The 22,510-nt window shown below is 39.0% G+C and overlaps 1 pseudogene; it reads right to left on the bottom strand.

Annotated features, from left to right (window-relative positions):
• Nucleotides 1-117: 117 nt before the first annotated feature.
• LOC137225980 (thiamine transporter 2-like) lies at nt 118-21,539 on the bottom strand (annotated as a pseudogene).
• Nucleotides 21,540-22,510: the final 971 nt, after the last annotated feature.

The following is a 22,510-nucleotide window of genomic DNA, read 5'->3' as shown; positions in this document are numbered from 1 at the left end:
GATGGTCCTGTCTTTCATGGTATCTTAGTCTAGGATAAAACACTAAAGAACCATGTATTTTAGCACCACACATATTCAGGAAGCCTGTCCTCTGAGTCCATGGTGGGAGAGACCAGACTAAAACTGTGTTACTGGGCTCCTGTCAGGAGTTGAGTCCTCTGATTCGTTTAGTTTCTGACTCATAGTAGAACTACATTTTCCCTTTCTGTATTTGGCTGAATAGATTATGTAAATGCTTATTATTAGGAAAAGTCCAACAATGACAGAAAATTAACTCCCCTAAACTAAAAACTAAAAACTAAAAAAAAAAAAAAGAATGAAAGGAAAAGAAAAGGACAATGAGTCACATAAGTCTGACACTGAATATATATAATGATATTTTACTACAAGCTGAGAGAGCTTCCGCAGGTGTGATTCTCTGTCTCGGTTTTCTCATTTGTAAAATTAGAATAATAACAATACCTACTCACACACTTGTTGTGAGGATTAAATAAGTTGTTACATGTAAGGCATATAGAAGTGTGCCTATATAGTATGAATTCAGTAAATTTTAACTTTGTATGCTTCTGAAACTCTCCAAATATATACATATTCTAAAACTATAACTATATAGTTATATATACAGATATAATACATATTTACTATATCTGTATATATAGTTTATTCTTTTCCTAGAATGTAATATACTTGAAAAAATGGCAGTGTTTCCATCTAGAACCATTGAAATTATATTAATAGACCTATAAAAGTTTAGAATTAATGTATGTTTCTAATGAAATAATTGAACCCTTGTTTTAATGACTCTTTTATATGTCTAGATCAAGAGGCCTTAATTATATTTTATATTTTAAAAATTTAACTATAGTAACTTAAAAATTTTTTTGTTTGTATGGTGTGAATTTTTTCTTTCCCCCATCTCCCCCTTGAACCTTAGATGTCCTTGTATTTTAGATGTGTTTTCTATAAATAGAATATATTTGGAATCATTTATAATGATTCCATTTATAATTGGAATCCTGTCTGGCAATACCTTTTAGTATTTTACTTTTTTTTACTGGGTAATTTAACTTAAAATTGTTTGAATTTAATTTTTAGAAAATTATAAACGTTCACAAAAGTGGACAGAATAGTTTACAAATGCCTATTTATCCATCACCAGGCTTCATCAATTACCAGCTCAGAGCCAATCTTGTCTCATCAATGCCCCAAGCACTTACCCTTTCCCCTCATAGATTAATTTGAATCCTGTATCATATAGCTTAATAAATATTTGTGCGTATCTTTAAAAATAAGGACTCACGAAAGCATAACCACAAACTACTATCACACCTAAAAACATTAGTAATTCTTTAATATCTCTAGTCAGTGTTCAGATTTCCCTGATTAGTTTCTTGGTATGAATCAGGATTCAAATAAAATTCACACATGACAATTGATTGATAGATCCCCTAAGATACTATCAACTTCTTTTTCTTATCCCCTTGAATTTTATTTGTTGAAAAGAACCATAGCTTCCCAGATTCTGGTGTTTTTGAGTGATATCCCTGGATGTTATTTAATGAGTCCTTGTACCTCCTCTATTTTCTGTAAATCGGTAGTTCAGTCTAGGAGCTTGTTTATTATTTCTTACTACTATATTTTTCGTATTTTTTCATGCTCCTGAATTCTCCTCTCCTTTCTTGAATTCTTTAGGGTTATCATTTTTCCATAATATGTTGTATTCCTCTCTTCTGTATATAAATTATGTAATCTATTTCTAATTTTTTAGTAGTTACACTTGACATATTCACCCTTAAACAAAGCGGGGGTGTATAAGAATGCTGGTGGTAGGAGTTGTCTGTCCTGGGTGCAGTCAGTAAGGGGGAGAATTGTCCGTAGAGAATTTAAAAGCAATAATAAAACTGATTAAAACTCTGTTTGCATTTTATTATTGCCATGATCCAGCAATTCCACACAATGATGCTGATAATTCTTTTAAAACCTTTGTTGGTCTGATTATGCTGTTTATTATTTCAGTTGATTTGCTTATGATATTTTATATCCTTATATGATTTTGGATTTTGTAATCATAAACTCATATTTGGTGGAATTTCATCTGTGGCAATATTTTGATTCTTGTATTGAGGGACACTCTTCTAGAGAGCATCTGCTTTAATACATATATGTGCCTGCAACCATTGCCAATCCGGACCACTTTTTAAAAAAAATTTATTTATTTATTTATTTATTTTTGGCTGCATTGGGTCCTCGTTGCTGAACACAGGCTTTCTCTAGTTGGGGCGAGGAGGGGCTACTCTTCGTTGTGGTGCGCGGGCTTCTCATTGGGGTGGCTTGTCTTTGTTGCAGAGCACGGGCTCTAGGCGCGCGGGCTTCAGTAGTTGTGGCTCACGGGCTCTAGAGCGCAGGCTCAGTAGTTGTGGCACACGGGCTTAGTTGCTCCATGGCATGTGGGATCTTACCGGACCAGGGCTCAAACCCGTGTTCCCCGCATTGGCAGGCAGATTCTTAACCACTACGCCACCAGGGAAGTCCCCAGACCACTTTAAACTAAATTCTCAGTTTAAAAAAGAAATTAGCTTGCAGGAATTGGGTTCTAGAATTATGTGAGTGCTGGCTTATGAAGACAAATTCTTAGAGTTAATTCTTCCAATTCCACCCAGATTAGTCTTCTTTGTTAGGGTTCCCCCCCCCCCCGTTTTATTCTATTTCACCACTCACTGAGGATGTAGCCCTTTGGGGTACCACTGAAACCCAAACTCCAGGTCACTGGGAGAATCAGCAGATGCCTTGAGCACATGACAGACACAGCGCTTCCTTTTCTATCTGGTTTCCTATCCTGCTTTGGCCTCTGAGGAATTTTTCTTACTTATTACCAATTCAGACATTTATTTTTAAAAGTTAAATTTATATCCACAAGTTTTAGGTGTTTTGTAGTGTAAGGATTTTCCTGATATCTAGTCTGTTGTTGCTTTAATGGAAGTAAGCCTTTAATATTTTTAAAAACACTTGTTGAAATTTGTTTAAATGTCAAACATCACTCTCTTCTCCTTCTTCAAGTTCAATCCCTCAATCCTATTCCCCTGAAGATAACTGCATTGAGGCCATCTCCACGAGAATAGAAAGGTAAGAAAAAAGTTGTCCGAATGATCAGGGCCCAAACACGTTGGAAATCCATATAAGTCATTGTTTTGTTTGATATTGAAAATCTGGCTTTCAACTTCAGCTATTCTTTGAGTTGACTCCAAAATAGCTTATGAAATAGTGAAGCCTAAGGCTGAGCAGCTGTACCCATCACAGGTTTGGATTAATGGATGTGAAGTGAAAACACTCATCTGAGCTACCTGGGCTGGCAAGTATTACATGCTTTAAACACATCTGAAAATTTTCAGTTTTGGTGTATGTGAGGCTGCCCCCAATTTGAACACAACCCTATTTCATGCACTTAAAATAACAGCATCACTGCTCTACTTTCTGTGAGGTAATCTTTCTGTTTAGAGTGTCCCTCCCTTAATTAAGCCCTTTGGGGTTATAACTAAAAATCCATTTTCATGATCCTACTTTTATTTAATTTAGGGTAGACGAAGGCACCAGTTATCCTAGCTAGATAACCTAATGGATTATGTAATCAGGGTCCATCTGGCAGGTCCTAGAGTAGCTGAGTGCAATGGCTTTCTGCCAGGAGAGCTAGAAAGGATCATTTTGCATTCCCCAGGGAGGACAGGAAAGACAGAGCAGCATGGCACTGTGATTTTCATGACATCAAGTGACCACTTTGCACCACTACTCTTCTCTTCTTTTTCATGTGTGCTTCCCAAACTTGGTGGTAATGGGGTTTAGGAATGCTACCCCCAAATATGCATCTTGGCATACTAAATATTTTTTTTAGTAGGTTCTCATTTGTTATCTATTTTATACATAGTAGTGTATATATGTCAATCCGAATCTCCCAATTCATCCCAACCCCCATTTTCCCCCCTCGGTGTCCATATGTTTGTTCCCTATATCTGTGTCTCTATTTCTGCTTTGCAAATAGGTTCATCTGTACCATTTTTCTAAATTCCACATATATGCATTAATATACAATATTTGTTTTTCTCTAATTTTTTTTTTTTTTTTTTGCGGTACGCGGGCCTCTCACTGTTGTGGCCTCTCCCGTTGTGGAGCACAGGCTCCGGACGTGCAGGCTCAGCGGCCATGGCTTACGGGCCCAGCCGCTCCGCGGCATGTGGGATCTTCCCAGACCGGGGCACGACCCCGTGTCCCCTGCTTCAGCAGGCGGACTCTCAACCACTGCGCCACCAGGGAAGCCCCTCTAATATTTTTAATAGGAATTTGAGACACTGCAGAAAGGACTTTCTGACTTTCCCCTGAAGCAGGTCATTAGACCCTCATGTGAGAGGTGCCCTCCCTATACCCAGAGGAAAGGAGCATCCTTACCTCCAAAGACAAAGGGACACAGAAAGGAACCTGAATAAGCAGGCTATGCTAAGTTTCCCCCAGTTTACTACTCTTAGCTCATATCCTTTCTGTCCTATCACATTTTTTTCATGACTTTCCAGTTTTCATCAAATCTAAGATAAAAACACACAGGTTTAGATATTTCTCTGGGTCTTCATTTCCTTATGAAGGCTCCTGTGGCACATAAAACTTAGATCGAATAAATTCGTATGCTTTTCTCTTGTTAATCTGTCTTTTGTTACAGAGACCCAGCTAAGAACCAAACACGGTAGGAGGAAAAAATATTCTTCTAAAATTACAGAGTTGCTTTTCATATCTTAAGCCTCCAGACCATCCAGGGAGGAGGAGGGCGAAGGCAATGAGATTCGTGAATGAGAGGAGGTCCTAACTGTCAACTCCCTCAGTTGGGAAGAACGGATGTTCACCCAATCTGTTCCCCATTCAAAAGAGTATCTTTGCAAGTTGGAGGGTGGAAGGATGTGTGTGTGTGTGTGTGTGTGTGTGTGTGTGAGAGAGAGAGAGAGACAGAGAGAGAGAGAGGTGGAGAGAGAGAGTAACAGGCAACCAATTTGTCAATAGCTGGGTGTTTGGTGTGAAACTAGTGAGGTGTTATTACTTCATTTACTTAGCTAAAGGGTTATCTGAAGAAGTTAACCTTTATTGAGAGGTTGTGTGGTTATTCACCCACTTCCTCTAACACCCCGTGCCCCACCCCCCATATTTTAGACTGAGGAATTTCATCTATTAAAAATAAGATTCCCCCCAGGAAATTATGTTATATCATCTATATATCACAACATATTCTTATGCTTTTAGTAAAGATAGAGACTTTACAGTTACCACTCCTTGCCTAATTGGCTGTGTATTTAAAGATTATTATTAAATTACTCCTTAACTCTTTCTAGATGAGGTAAAAAGATTCTTTTAGCTTTTCTCATGGGCCTTTTTTCCCCCTAGTTTTCAGTAATCTTTGAAGATGTGCTTGAATCATCTTTTTAAGCTCTTCATGGCTTTTTTAAAATTGCAAAATTCATAAATAGCCTATGTTGCCATAACGGTTTGAGAAATGCTGAGAAAATAGAATTACTTTAGGATGTTTCAATGCAGTCTTCTCTCCGATAAATCTCTGTGTCATGTGGAAAATGCTGACGTGGTACTTTCTATTTTTTTAGATTCCAATCTTTTAAAATGGCATTACATTAAAGAGCTCATGGGATGTCATAAGTGCATAATCAATGATAAATGAACGTTTATGATGGAGATTAGGGAGTTATTAATCAATATATCTTTACAGTCTTGGCACTTAGAAGTTTAATTCAAGCATATTTAATTAGATTCCTACCAAAAATCAATTTTGAAGAAGTTTGCTTTTCAAAACCAGGGATTTGCAATAACACATTTTTGTCTAGGGAAATATTTTATTGAAATAGGATTTATCTTCTATTATGCCTTTGGATTGTGTGTTTTTTTGCTTACTCTGCTCTGGCCCCTGGGTAAACAAGTCCGTCCTTTGGGAGCTGAGGTTTAAAACAATTTTCAATGAAAGAACCTCAATGAAAGTTATTCCTAGTGCTGAGGATGTTGGCAGAAACTAGAAGAGAAAATATAGAAATACAAAGAAAGATCTTGGAGAAGTTTCTTAAATCTAGTTTTCCCTTGGTTGAGAAGTTAGAAAGATGAAAAATCTTGTATCGTCAAGGGAAACAAGATGAAGCTTGACTTTTTCTGCCAAATTTAATTTTTTTCTGAGTCTTTGATATTTGCATAAACTCCCCAGAAAGGTCAAAATGATTTGCCGGCAAAGCAGACATTGAAATCAGGTTATACAAAATAGCAGCAGAAGGAGGATAGACAGGTTGATGGATAATTTTCATCTCAAGTTCTATTTTGCCTACTTCAGTCATAGGAATATATTCATTTCAAATTAAGACACAGTGGGTTTGTGTAAAAAAAAAAGGAACTATCTGGAGATGATTAATGTAAAAGTCCTTAGAAAAAATAAGTACATCCTAACAGTGTGACTAATGTGAATATTTATTCAATTAGGAGAAGAGAGAAACACACCCATGTATTGAATACACTATGGGCCAGGAATCATGTGTTTAACAGGCTGGTATTCTGTCTCTGTAAAACTTCATGAAGTAGGTGTTATATTCTCCATTTTATTGATGATAAACTTAAATATTAAAAAAGGTGAGGAATTGCATGAGGAGTACAGATGAAACAAGATTGACCACAAAATGATCATTGTTAAAGTTGGGTGAAGTTGCACTACACTATTCTACTTTTTAAAGTGTATTTGAAATTTTCCAAAATTAGAAGTTTTAAAATAGTTACTAATAAACTTGAATATTCAAATCTATATTTTTCTGATTTTAAGCTTGTATTCTCTCCATCACACACTTAATAATTTCTGAAAAACAGGGGAGAGAATTGCAAGCCAGATAATAAATCGGGAATTCAAATTTAATTTTAGAGAGTAAAAACTGCTTGCTTTATTATCTCAGAAAGTACTGAATCTATATGAGTCTTAGTTTTAATATTTACTAAATGCAGATATCCTTCCTTCTATTGAACAAGTGGGAGGTTAAAATAGATTTTTTAAATATCCCGGTGTTATTTTATTTAATTGTGTTTTGTGAAATGATTTCTTTCTTTTGTTTTCAAAGAAGATAGTTCAATATTCTAAATATTTTGTATTACATATTTATAGAGTTATGTAAAATTGACCATTTTGTTCATGAGATTGAGTAGGCTTATGGAATTTGTGAACTAAGCTTTAATGAGAATGAACTTTAGCCAAGGCAAGGAAAAACCTTTAGCTGTGGGAAATGGGAACCACTTAGATGGGCATGACTTCATGGTCCTATTTTAGGTAGTTCCTTCATTCTTCCACCTGTTTAATAAAAAGGTCATCTGTTTAATGAAAAAGTTTCTTAAGAAATAGAATGCATCTTAACTACATTATATTTCTATTTCTCAATACAGAATTATTCCATCTGAAGACACTATGAGAAATGGAAGAAGCCAGAAACAAAAGGCTATATACTATTATAATTCCATTTCTATGACTTTCTAAAATGACAAAGCTATAGGGATAGAAAACTGATCAGTGGGCTGGGGAGGGAGGTTGAAAGAGGAGACTGACGAAAAAGGGGCATGGGGAACTGTTTGGGGTGAAGGAACTGTTCTTGATTTTCACTGTGGTGGTGACAACACAGTTGTATCTTTGCTCAAATTAATAGAACTGTACATAAATTTATTTATGTGTAAATTTATTGTATATAAATTATGTCTCAATAAATCTGATTGTAAAAATATATATATTTTTAAAGATATGCCTTTGTGTCAGTGCAGGCACAGAAGCAATGCACTTACCTCAATGTGGGCTGGAAGCCCTGGTCCCTGGTTGTCAATCACGGCCACAGTCAGGATGGTTTGGGTCAGCAAGGCAATGAAGGCGTTGACTCCCAACACCAGGGCAGAGGGTTCCATGCTGAGATTAATGGCGATCTGAAATCTGACATCGTACAAATGGGAAGAGTTTTAAAAGAGCACATATGTGGGCTTTTAAATACAGAGCAGTAAATCGAGTTGCTCTGCTCAGGAAGCCAAGCCTTTTGTTGCCACTTTTTTGCTAAAAGCTCTTTTAGCAGAGAAGAAGGAAAGGACAAATGGAATAGTGAAATGTTGCATTTTAGCATTACATGGGGGGATGTGATAGATTATGATAAGAATTTAAAACTAGTTAACCTGTTCTAAAATTAAGCCAAATATTCCAACTACTCTGCAACTAGAGGATATTGAATATTATGTGATGTAGATGAGGTTCAGAGGTCACCTTTTTTTTTTTTAAACATCTTTATTGGAGTATAATTGCTTTACAATGGTGTGTTAGTTTCTGCTGTACAACAAAGTGAATCAGCTATATGTATACATATATCCCCATATCCCCTCCCTCTTGCGTCTCCCTTCCTCCCACCCTATCCCACCCCTCTAGGTGGTCACAAAGCACTGAGCTGATCTCCCTGTGTTATGCAGCTGCTTCCCACTAGCTATCTATTTTACATTTGGCAGTGTGTATATGTCAATGCTACTCTCTCACTTTGTCCCAGCTTACCCTCCCCCTCCCCCTGTTCTCAAGTCCATTCTCTACATCTGTGTCTTTATTCCTGTCCTGCCCCTAGGTTTATCAGAACCATTTTTTAATTTTTAGATTCCATATATATGTGTTAGCATGTGGTATTTTTCTCTTTCTGACTTACTTCACTCTGTATGACAGGCTCCATCCACTTCACTACAAATAACTCAATTTCGTTTCCTTTTATGGCTGAATAATATTCCATTGTATATATGTGCCACATCTTCTTTATCCATTCATCTATCGATGGACACTTAGGTTGTGTCCATGTCCTGGCTATTGTAAATGGTGCTGCAATGAACATTGTGGTACATGTCTCTTTATGAGTTATGGTTTTCTCAGGGTATATGCCCAGTAGTGGGATTGCTGAGTCATATGGTAGTTCTGTTTTTAGTTTTTTAAGGAACCTGCATACTGTTCCCCATAGTGGCGGTATCAGTTTACGTTCCCACCACTTTTTTTTTTTTCTTTTTTTTTTCCCCACTACTTTTTAAAGGAGCTGTATCAGTGAGTGAAAACACAGGTCCATTGATGAACTTGTACTTATTTGGAGATTGTTCACTGGATCACTGATTGTCTAAATTAGCAGTTTCAGAGTCTAATAGGTGAATTTTTCTCTGGAAAAGTCACAAATTACTTCCTTTCACAGGTGATAATATCTGGCAGTTAATTCATTTTAAATAATCTTACTGGTTTTTAAATTTAGTCAGGCCAAGCTAACATATACCAACTAGAATTCTTCCATGCAATTTACTCAAACATTTGTAACTTGAATCTCTTTAAAAACATAAAACCAAATGAGAAGTTTTAACTACTTTTATATCCCTTCCAAAATCCTCACATTAAAAACAAATGCAAGCTATTTACAATAGCCAGGACATGGAAGAAACCTAGGTGTCCATGGACAGATGAATGGATAAAGAAGATGTGGCACATATATACAATGGAATATTACTCAGCCATAAAAAGAAACGAAATTGAGTTATTTGTAGTGAGGTGGATGGACCTAGAGTCTGTCATACAGAGTGAAGTAAGTCAGAAAGAGAAAAACAAATACCGTATGCTAACACATGTATTTGGAATCTAAAAAAAAAAAAAAGGTTCTGATGAACCTAGGAGCAGGACAAGAATAAAGACGTAGACGTAGAGAACGGGTTTGAGGACACGGGGAGGGGGAAGGGTAAGCTGGGACGAAGTGAGAGAGTGGCATGGACATATATACACTACCAAATGTAAAATAGAGAGCTAGTGGGAAGCAGCCGCATAGCACAGGGAGATCAGCTCGGTGCTTTGTGACCACCTAGAGGGGTGGGATAGGGAGGGTGGGAGGGAGACTCAAGAGGGAGGGCATATGGGGATATATGTATACATATAGCTGATTCACCGTTATACAGCAGAAACTAACACAACATTGTAAAGCAATTACACTCCATTAAAGATGTATAATATATATATATATATATTTAAAAAAAACAACAAATGCAAGCATTTAAAAATTATGTGATTCAGTGAAAATGCACTACCTCAGGGTAAAGAATTACCAACTAAACATAACTAAAACCAAAAATAACCCTAGGTCCCACAAAGAGAACAGAACAGGTGGTCCAAATGAGCCTTATAATTTCAGGTATTTCTTGTTAAGCTAAAAATTTTTCCCTTGAACAAATGTTATACTAGATTGATGTTTTGAAACCTAGATTAAATCAAATGGCAGATTCCCATTTAGTGTGTAAATTATTCCAGGCTGGAATGTTGATTTAATTTGTACAGATGCTTAAACAGCTTGTCAGTGATGACTTGGTTTTGGATAAGACCTATGCACATGGTGGTTTCGGATGAAACCACAATTCTGATGGCAGACTGAGAGTGGCATTGACTACTAAGATTTCTCAGTCTAAACCCAGAAATTACTTTCCCAGTTACCTGAAATTACATGTAATCATATTATCTAAGACCTTATTTCAGAATTCCTGCTGGGTCATTTCTCAATGGCATCCACTTGTTCACTCTGGAGCCATAAAGCTACCATGCAGAGTACATGGCCCCAGCTAGTAAGTTCTTTGGAAAAGAACTGTATTCATGTTCTTTTGTTAGGCATTTAACACTAAATACAAGTGAGCCTTTGGGATAGTCTATAATTTAAAAGATAGAACCACCTTGAAATTTTATTTAATTGTTTATGCCCCATGTATTATGGAATCATGGGATTGGCATTTACCAGCTTACCCTGTAACCTAAAGGAAAGTAATAGGAACACTTTCTAAAGCATTAAAGAACATTAATTTGTACCTATATGAAAATAGAATGGTTAAATTTTAAAAAATTCAATAGCCCAAAGTTTTAAAAATATTTTATTCGTTCTTTTTTTTTCTGTAGAAAGGCTGGTCAAGTGCTCGCCATAGAGCAAGGACCAGGATAAGTACTGGGTGTATAATCATGAACAAGCGTGACACTATCCTCACAGAGCTTGCACTCCATCAGAGAGTAAGTAATTGGTACTAGATAACTGTTTTGTCTAATATTTAATTAAATTTATCAGTTTCTGTATTATGAAAAAGAAATAGGAATAAATATATTTTTATAGAAGAATCACAATCATTTTATGTGAACGTTTTATATCACATGATGGTTGAAACCATGGTCAATAATTTTTAGAATTTCTTCCAAACTTGAACACTAACCTTTTGCATTATAGATACATTTACTCCACACTTGTTAAGTTTATTTTAAAATTTGCCTAGAAGTTAGAGTAGTAATTAGATATGAGTGAATTTACAGAGATTGGATCTTGAAGAGATATTAGCACTCCCATGTTCATTATAACACTATTCACAATAACCAAAATATGGGAACAACCTGAATGTCCATTGATGGATTAATGGATAAAAACATGTAGTACATACATGCACTGGGATATTATTCAGCCTTTAAAAAAGAAAGAAATTCTGCAATATTGGACAACATGGATGAACCTTGAAGACATTACACTAAGTGAAATAAGCCACTGACAGAAGGACAAATACTGCCTGATTCCATTATTACAATGTATCTAAAATATAAAATTCATAGAAACAAAGAATATAGTGGTGGTTTCTAAGGGCTGGGTAGAGAGGAAAATGAGGAATTGCTAATCAACCTGTAAAATTGTGTATGTTTCAGTAATGCAACATGAATAAGTTCTAGAGATCAGATGTACAACATTGTGCCTATAGGTAACCATACTGTATTGTACACTGAAAAATCTGTTAAGAGGATAGATCTCATGTTACGTGTTCATACCAAGAAAGAAAAGGGAGGCACTATGAATGAAAAAAATCAATAAAATGATTCTGTTAAATAAATAAATGGAATACCAAAAAGATAAAAAATCAAAACTGAAAAATATATCACTGTTTATTAATTGTGAGAACTCTGATTTTTTTTTTGCCTGATTAATAATTTTAAGTCCCAAGAGAAAGTTCGTTAAAATAGGAATATAGTTCCATTGTCTCTTATACAAAGCATTAAATATAACGATGCAAAATGCTATTTAGAGGAACTGGAAGAATAAAGAAAGAAACATATTTTGTTGCTTGAGATTTAGATGGTTAAAGAAAGAAATGATACATACATAAGCTGCTATAGTTATAAGAAGCATGTAACTTGAGTTGAATATCAAAGACCAGCAGAGCACACCCAGCTATTAGCTGTGGACGCATGAGAAATAGAGATCGTGCATCAGCTGCAGAGAAGATTCCCAAAGCCAAGATTCCCAAAGCCACTCTCCCAGAAGATTCTAGTTGACGTTTACATGGCCCACTGCCATGTACCCCTGAAAAGAGAGGAAACCCCAATCATCCTGTTATTCTATGCATAATAAAGTAGTGTACTGTTTTGCTAAAATCTACATTGCATAAGCACTGAAGCATCTCCAGGCTATGGTAAATAAGGTTGACTTATTGTGAACTTTGATTGAATGAAAAATCACTTGATCCAGCTCTGCAAACTGTACCTATCTTTTTTCTCTCAGCGTTTGAAATAGACCAACTATGTTTGGGTTTCCAAAAATCATAGACTGCAAAGGACCCCTAGAGGTCACTTTTTCTTTCCTCTTCCCTTTGCAGAAGGTAAAACTCAGGCTCAGAAGCCTGGTGTCAAACAAAAGCAAATCCAGACGTCGACAGGGAGAGGCTTATTTATAAGAAAAACGATTGGAATCTGGAGAATGCTGCAATTGCCCAAATCTGAAAGTATCTTAAAATCAAACTGAAAAATGTTTTTCTTTTAAAAGATAACCCTTTGCTATTGGGCAAGCAGAGATATACAGGATCTTTGGAGGGGAAGTTGGACAAGCAAGGGGAAGTGACCAATAGAGTCTGACAGGAAAGTGTCCCTCTGTGGTCAGCCAGTTCCCAGGAGAAACAGATAAGGCAGGGGGTGGAGGCCTGTAGGAAAGAGAGGAGCCTGATTGAAGTTTGGTCAAGACAAGGCGATAGGTAAGAAATGGGCAATTGTTAACCCTTGGTGACCGAGTGAGGTACCAAGTTCTTCAACACAAACACTAGCTCTTTCTAGCACACCCTTTCTCTGTGCCATGTAAGAACGGCCTAGTAAGAACGGCCTCTCTCTTTGTCCTTGTCTCTGTTTTTCTCTTTCTTCTCTGTAACATTGTTTAAAAATTTTTTCAAGGTCCCTGACAGGTACCAAACTTCCTTTCCAGAATTCTTTCTACACACTTCTTCCCCATTTGTGTGTTTGTTCATTCCCTTCTTTATTTGGTCATTCATTGACTTACTTGCCCACCAAGCATTTTTGAGCTTCTCTGTGGGAAAACATGGTAGTAAACTATGGATCCTTGCTCTTGAAAAATAATACACCCTACTGAAGAAATGAGACAAATAAGTTTGTAGTTTTTTTAAAGAAAAATGTTTTATTGAAGTATAGTTGAATTACAATGTTGTGTTAATTTCTGCTGTACAACAAAGTGACTCAAATATACATATATATATTCTTTTTCATATTCTTTTCCATTATGGTTTATTACAGGATATTGAATATAGTTCCCTGTGCTATGCAGCAGCACATTGTTGTTTACCCATTCTATATATAATAGTTTGCATCTGCTAATCCCAAACTCCCCAATCCATCCCTCCCCCACCTTTCCTCCCCCTTGGCAACCACAAGTCTGTGTCTGCGAGTTTGTTTCTGTTTTGTAGATAAGTTCATTTGTGTCATATTTTAGATTCCCCGTATAAGTGATATCATATGGCAATAAATTTGTAGGTTGTTTTTTTTTTTTTGCGGTACGCGGACCTCTCACTGTTGCGGCCTCTCCCGTTGCGGAGCACAGGCTCCGGACGCGCAGGCTCAGCGGCCATGGCTCACGGGCCCAGTCGCTCCACGGCATGTGGGATCTTCCCGGACCGGGGTGTCCCCTGCATCGGCAGGCAGACTCTCAACCACTGTGCCACCAGGGAAGCCCAATTTGTGGTTTTAATAGAGTGTGACAAAGATTGTAAAAGTTCTGATCCTAACTCAAATCGAACGTAACCCTAACCCAGTGGTTCTCACCAGGGGTGTTTTTGCCTCCAGGGGACAGATGGCAATATTCGAAGACATTTTTAGTTGTCATGACTGGGGGAGGGGCTGACTACTGGGATCTAGTGGGCTGGAGACTGGAGATTCTGCTGAACATCCTACAATGCACAGGACAGGCCCCATGACAAAGAATTACCCTGCCCAAAATGTCAACAGTGTGAGGATGAGAAACCCTGACCCAAGCCCTGATCCAACTAATGGAGTGCTTGGGAGCATATGCGGCCACAGGACAAGCCATTTTATAATGTGCATAATATAGACAAACTTCCAGTGTGTTCCCACAATGTGCTGGGAGCTAAGCAGCCAATTGTCAGATTTCTTACTACCCTCAGCTTTCTTTCTTGAAGACATAGTTTAATTTGCGTGAGGCCTTAGGTCAGCAACCCAATCCTACCTCACCTGGTTTTGCCTAAAAATTTGACACTAAGTAAGGTCTTCACTATCACCAAGAGACTAAAGACTACTTGTGTTTAAAGGGCTTGTCAAGAATACATTTTATGAAAATTTTATCTTTTCTGCACATTACCTGGAGAGAAGAGGAATTTTTCCTGCTTCTCCCCAGGAGCAAGTACTTACAGAGGAAATAAGTGAAGGGGAACCAATTCCTAGAACAGTTTTCTAGGAGTCAAAATAGAATTTCCAGAAAGGGAAACGAGAAGAATATGAGCCCAACAATGGACTCTGATATGTTCAATAAATACGTGGGTGTGGGACACCCCAACTTCAAACGTAAGTATCTTCAAAGTCTTATTTGATGTGAAGGCTTTGTTTCATCAGGAAGATCCGTGTGCATTGTTGGGCTAACTTCAAAGATGGCTCTGGGCTCTGCCTTCTGACGGTAGAGTATTAACTTCTGCATCAGCCCATCTTCCCTCTCTCTCTGCAGTTCCCTCCTTTTGGAAAAGTGTTTCAAATTTCACAAAATATGTTCTGGGAAAAAGGAAGAGTGCTTGGACATGCATCTAAAAAACCCCAAAGACTGTAGCTTCTCAGCTGGGAGGGAAGTTTTGCCAAAACAGAAAGCCCAGGAAGCGTTGAAGGGGGACTCCTGTAGCAGAAGCTGGATACCCTCCATCCCCTAGAGAACTTCTCAAGGCTTCTCCAGGCCACTCAGTCTCCCTGCCTTCTTCCTACTGGACAAGATGCAATATCAGAAATCTATAGTAAATAAGGATGAAACAGACACATACCAGCCAACTCAAGGAAAAGCCATAAATGCTCAGGGACACCATATCCTCTCAGAGGGCCTTTCCATTTCCAGAAGGCTCTTTGTCCTCTGCTGCCATTTTCACCAAAATCAAGGATTACTGTTTATTTGTTAAGGGTGACTATGTCCTCAGTTCTTACTAATGACAATTGAATGAAAGTATTATATGCATGAAAGGCCAGAGAGAAAATTATATGGGATAATACAGTAACTTGGTTGTGGAGAGACGATTGGATGGAGGGTTGTTAGAATCCGGTCTGGATGTACTTTTATTCTAGCAGATAATTGGATATGGGAGGGAATGGGGTAAATGGGTATGGAAAATAGTCTTCATAGAAGGCAACAAACTTTGGCAAATCCCCACATGTATAGTTAAGGAAAGATACAGATATTTAAGTTGTCTCAACTGGAAAACTTTGAAGTGATAAGACAGATTCTAGAGCAGTAACTTTCAAACCTCTTTGACTAAAGCCTGAGAAAGAAATATCTTCTATATGTTGACCAGTACATATATATGTGTGTGTAAACTAATTTTCACAGAACAGAATTTATCCTTACAGACTGATACGCTCTCTATTCTACTCCATTCTATTCTGGTTAGAAATCCACTAAACTGATTTCAAGATCTGTATGCTATAAAGGGCCAGAGAGTAAATATTTCAGGCTGGTGGGCCACATATCTTTCTTTGTTTTTATTTGGTTGTTTGGCGGGATCTAGTTATTTATTTATGTATTTATTTTTTATGTATTTATTTTTTAAAACCCTTGTCATATATTCTTTTTTCCCCCTTACAATGTTTTAAAAATGTAAAAACTATTAGCTCTGGTAGCCCGTGGGCCATCATTTACCCACCTCATATTAGTGGTTTGCAAATCACAGTTTAAAGACTAGAGTTACTAAAAGGTTAGAGAGAGGAAAGAGTTTTGATAGTTTGACTTTGAACCACCCAACTCGCCATGGCCAAACCATGTTTGACCAGTGGGACACCAATGTGCAGCCCTTGTTTTTAGGAATGAGTGAAACTCTATCTTCCATGTATAGCTTCATCAAAGCCTTTTGTTATATTGTTTCTTTTAAATTTTGTGACAATAACTCGTTTCTTTTTCAAAGTATCTGGTATTCAATGTTGAAATCACTACAACAAGATTATCCAATAATACAATTTGAAAGAATACATTTCTTGCACAATGATAAGATATAACTACACATACCCCTAAAGATAAACTATAGCTACCCCCAAAGTTTGCAAGGGCTTCCACTGCTCCATTATATATTGTGGAACTCTGGGACAGTGCCTTGTAATCTCACAGGATTTGAACATAGTTTAAAACCTGGCTAAAACCTGCTGTAGAAAAAGCCCACCATAGGGACCAGTAAAAAATATGTGTTGAGGAGCTTCCCTGGTGGCGCAGTGGTTGAGAGTCTGCCTGCCGATGCAGGGGACACGGGTTCGTGACCCGGTCCGGGAAGATCCCACATGCCGCGGAGAGGCTGGGCCCATGAGCCATGGCCGCTGGGCCTGTGCGTCCGGAGCCTGTACTCCACAACGGGAGAGACCACAACAGTGAGAGGCCCGTGTACTGCAAAAAAAAAAAAAAAAAAAAAGTGTGTTGAGGAGTAACACTCCTTCAAGTCCTAGAACTACTGCAGAAACTCTCAAAGCTACACTTTCTGGCTTTGGGCTGCTCAACTAGCCATCATCCAGGTCCCCTGAAATAGTGATTTGTTCTTGGCAGACTTGTTTGTGATCCTTTTGAGGTTCCTCTAAGACAGCATCCTTTCCTGATGGCTTTGGAGGACCTTCTTTGCTGGGTTTTGCATGAAAAAAACATGCTCTTCTTAGGCATCGGTAGGAAAAGTGAGAAAAGGAAGGTCATGGAGACAGAGGCCAAGGATATGACGTTGAGGTAAAAGTACGATAGGCTGGCCAGGGATACCAAGAGTTGGGCCAGCACTGAGGCCGCCGTGTAGGCCACCAGCGTGGCACTCCTGCAGTAGCCACTCACTTTCTGATAATGCTCTGGGCTGACCACGCTGTAAATGTAGGCATAGTAGGCCGCCTCGGTGACAGTGACCATCCCATAGAACTCTACGACCTGCATGGTCTTCACTCCTTGGCCAAACAAGAGCAGCAGCCAGGTAATTATGAAGCTGATCCCTTGTAGGTTGATGGCTGGCTTGTACTGGATGTGATCGGTGAGATTAAACACCGGGAACAGCAGCAGGTAAGAATACAAAGTGAAAGACATCTTTTGTGATCTATAAGAACAAATGGGCAGGACGTGAGGATGAAACCCCAGGAAGAGAAATGTGCCATGGCTCTCTGACATATGCATTATCCGGATGGAATGTATCAATCCGAGGACACATTGCTTGGCCCCTGCCAAAGTGGGTCCACTTTGTTACCTCACATGCATTTCTGACAGTATAATGAAAAGCAAAGGAAAACTGAAATTCAAGGAAACAAACTGCAACGATGATAGATGTTCATCACATGTGGATTTATTCCTCCAGGTATAAAGAAAGAGCAGCTATTGCTCTTAGTTGTTATCTGCTTCTTACATTTTAACATGTAATTTGATCTGCATAAGCTATGGAGGCTGGGAAAAGAGTCCACGATGCATACATTCATCTTCCACACTGCATGGTGTTTCCAGGGCAATTCAGGGCTGCTCAGGTACTGTTGCCTGTGAACACTTAATAGTTTACTCTTCTTCAAAGTCAGAAACACAAGGGTAAAAAGGAGGTTTCAGTCCTGAAGAACCTGAACATCTTCACCTTTGATCTGCATCAGTGTGCAAGGACAGACCATCGAGATGCCACCGTGGTGATCGCGCAAATATAAAACAAATGGTCAGTTCAAGATCGAGAGTCAAAGAAAGAAATATGTTTGTGTATCTTGCTCTTCCACATTCTTGGCCTTATTTTACTGGGCTGTGATGGAGGAGCCGTGAGAAATTGCTTAGTAGCTCTCTTGCTTAAGTCAATTTGGGTCACAGTTTCCCACAGAACACTGGCTGTATTAGCAAATTATCTGACCCCATCAATAGCACATGATTATTTCAATTTCCATAAGAGTAATGTATAGTGGAGGGGAGATGACGTAGAGGAGGTTGGGGTAGACCCTCTCGAATCTCAGTGTCTCTCAGACCTCTGAAATAAACCCACTGATTTACTAAGCCTGAGAATGTCCTTTGTTTTGACAGAAGCTGTGTCCTCACCTCTTGAGTTCCCCGGTAGACTTTTTTTTTTTTAATTAATTAATTTAATTTATTTACTTTTGGCTGTGTTGGGTTTTCGTTGCTGCACGTGGGCTTTCTCCAGTTGGGGTGTGCGGGCTTCTCATTTTGGTGCCTTCTCCTGTGGCGGAGCACAGGCTCTAGGTGCGCGGGCTTCGGTAGTTGTGGCACTCGGGCTCAGTAGGTGTGGTGCAGGGGCTTAGTTGCTATACAGCATGTGGGATCTTCCCGGACCAGGGCTCAAACCCATGTCCCCTGCATTGGCAGGCGAATTCTCAACCACTGCACCGCCAGGGCAGCCCTCCCCGGTAGACTTTTGTCTAAGTGTTCTTAAAGTTTGGTAGAATGTTATTCTTCCTCTTTCTGGCCTTTAGGTGTAATTACCAACCTGGGAAAAGCTGCATTCCAGATCTGCTTTTTATGACAGTCTGGAGTCTAAGTTTGGAATCTAAATTTAGCTGAGATATCTCCCAGCTAAACCAGTTTGCAGTTAACGGCATTCAAAGTTGACATGTACTTGTGTTTGGTGTGAGGAAGAAATGGTGGATTGGGTTAGGGGGCGAGGTTTCCTTGGTGTGGGGTGGGGGGATGCGGATGGTGGCTCGGCAGGGCAAGGAAGCAAAGGGAGATAAAACTGTCATGCCCCGTTTGCTGAATCACCAGGATGTAAATCAGATGGTAGTGATTTTTTTTTTTTTTCCCTAAAGAAAAGTGAACTGATTGAGTTCCTTGTCTGATTTTTTTTTTTTTTTTTTTTTTTTTTTTTTTTGCGGTACGCGGGCCTCTCACTGTTGTGGCCTCTCCCGTTGCGGAGCAACAGGCTCCGGACGCGCAGGCTCAGCGGCCATGGCTCACGGGCCTAGCCGCTCCGCGGCATGTGGGATCTTCCCGGACCGGGGCACGAACCCGTGTCCCCTGCATCGGCAGGCGGACTCTCAACCACTGCGCCACCAGGGAAGCCCTGTCTGATCGTTTTATTGCTCAATGGTTCAAAGCAGTGGTTCTCAAATTTCAGCATAGCTCAGATTTACCTGGGGGGATGGCTAAAAACAGATATTCAGATTCAACAGACCTTGGGTGGGGCTTAAGAACTTATATTTCCAACAACTTGCCACATGATGCTGATGTACTGGTCCGAGGACGATACTTTGAGATCCACTGACTAATGGGCTTCTTGAGATTAGATCCTATCACCTGACAGTTAAAACTGCCTTAATGTTTGCAAATAAAGAGGGGAAAATCTTCAGAGGATTTCTCACATGGTTTTCCAGTAACTTCTTCCCCTCTAAATCTTACACTATCTTCTGAGACTTGTGCTCATAACTAAGAATGACTTTATTTTAGGTTAATGATAATAAGCAATGAAGTCCTCAAGTATTCTTTTTTTATAACTGAAACATTAAAGTTGTTCTGCACCCACCCTATTTTTGTTGTAGCTTGAGTTTATAGTCTTACATGGCAAATACATGAAAATCATTCAGGCCCATTTGTTCACATTTGAGATGTAGGAAGTGCTGATACTTTGCTCCTACCCAAGGCTTTAGACATTGGTTCTAACTGGACTTAAATCTAAGATCAGCGTGGTAGCTAACTTACCACACTGAGGCTTATATTTTCTTCCGGTCCTGCTGAGTAAAATATGACAAATGGCTCTGATAATGTCATCATTGAGAAAAATCCAAATAAGCAGAGAATGATTGGGGGAGAAACCCAGGAATGGCTTGGTGACGTTGGGCACCAATTCAAGGATGGTTAAACCACTGCAGAAAGAAGAGGAAAGCAGGTAAGAAGAGTGGTCATCAATCTAATTGACTTCTTTTCATGAAACTTGCATTCTCTTCCCCATGCTCCATTGTGACAGTGAGAATGTATCACAGGTCAAAACACAAAACTTGAGTCTTTTCTTTTGGATTTCTTGGTCTAAAGAGAAAACTAATGATTATTGGAAGACATTAAATTTCATCTCAGATGGAATGATGGGGTCGCTGATAGAAAAGTACTCTCAAGCTTTGCCTGAGTAAGTCGCACCCTCCTTTTGTCTTTTTGGTAGAAAACAATCAGGAAATTTCTCCTGAGGCAGAAATCATGGACAGAAGATAAGATTGGTAGAAAAGAGAGTTTCCAACAGACATAATTGCTAAGCAAAAACATCTACTTTGTGCCCCACCCCCCCATCAAGAGGTTATTAACATGTAGCTGTTGATAAACTGGAAATTCATTTTACTGAGTATTTAGAAATGGTGAATAAAATGGCCTTTGGGAAGTAAGGATTTATAAAGCAGTTAGACCCCTTGCTTTTTCTAAGTACAGTCGTCCCTCGGTATCCCTGGGGCATTGGTTCGGGGGGGTGGGGAAGGGTGGGACGCGGATACAGGTGCTCAAGTCCCTTATATAAAATGGCACAGTTCAGTCAACGCTCGGTATGGATCTGAGGTTAGTTGAATTCAGGGATGTGGAACCCGCAGATGCTGAGGGCCGACTGTATCAAACTCAAAGTGAACATTGATTTTGATTTAGTGTAAGAAGCCTTAATTAATTTTAGCTGTCATCCATTGAGGTGAATTGATTTGTTTTTAATACCTGTTTTCAGAAGAATTATCCCGCCATCTAGATAATATCATGTCATGGGTAAAATGAAAACACAACACTTAGAAGTATTTTTGGGAGTTGATATTTAGCCTGTGCCCTGTTCCTATTTGTTTTCCATTTATGTTGCTAATACTGAAAAGTGAGAACTTATGTTCTGGATGATAAGCCTTAAGGTTGGCTGACAAAAAGGAAAGCCGTGGGCATCCATTAAGAAAGGCAATACACAGCTCCAGGCGAAATCTCACTCACTTGGTCATTGACTGGGTTTTCCTCTCTGAAGCCTCCTGACTCTTTCCTGCTTCTCTCCCTCCTTACTCTGTGTCTCATCTCGGTTACAGCCCTGGGCAAGACATAACGGCACAGCAGTCAAACACAGGGCTCTAGAGTCAATTAGGTCCAAATCCTTCGCTGCTACATACAGCCATGTGATCTTAGGCAAGTTCCTGGACCTCTCTGCACAGATTTCTCACGTGTAAAATGAGGATGATAATAACTACCTTATATGGTGAGGATTACATGAATCAGTACCTGGTAGAACAACGCCAGTTCATAAGCATGAACTATACAGTCTGTAGCATTGAGAGCTTTGAAAGGCACTGATGTGTGGACGTGCAGTTCTGCTCCGTGGCCTGGGAGATCCTCGGGAGCAGGGGTTCATCTTTGTCACCCAGAGTCTAGCACAGGATCTGACACACTGAAGGTCTCCTGGAAAGTTGTTGTAAGTACAGCCATTGGACCAAATGGAGTTTCTAACTGACCAGAAAAATTCGAAATAATGAGAACAAGAAGTTTTCCAAGTGTTCAGTTATTTAAAGTTGTTCTCTGGAGTGGGAACTACACACCATTTGATTTTCAAAAATATGTACGCTACTCTTAGAGCAGTTTTGGAATAAGGAAAAGAGGATTTCCTGGTTGGAAGACATCGGCTTTGTGGTTGAGCAAATTCAAATCTCGAATCTGCCCTCTCGAGTCGTGTGACTCTGGACAAGTTTCTTAGTGTGTTGGGACCTCAGTTTTCTTCACCTGCACAGGTGTATTGTAATGTCCATCACATGAGTGTAGCTGAGGGGAGATTTCCTGGTATAATGCCTGTCATTGTTGCAGGTACATAACATGGACTAGATTCCTGCCTCTACCTGGAGAATCCACATCCAACTTCTGTGGCAATGGATAGGGAAAATACTAGAGAGTGGTGGCATTTGGCACCATTGCGCTGGTTTCTGTTGGAGTAGGACATGCTTAATCTGCGGGTAGGTTCTAGAACCTGGGACAATTAGGTTTTAAGTGAGTGAATTTAG

The sequence above is a fragment of the Pseudorca crassidens genome, chromosome 6, assembly GCF_039906515.1.
Source record: "Pseudorca crassidens isolate mPseCra1 chromosome 6, mPseCra1.hap1, whole genome shotgun sequence".
Taxonomy (NCBI): Eukaryota; Metazoa; Chordata; class Mammalia; order Artiodactyla; family Delphinidae; genus Pseudorca; species Pseudorca crassidens.
This window is presented reverse-complemented; position numbering and strand designations above follow the sequence as displayed.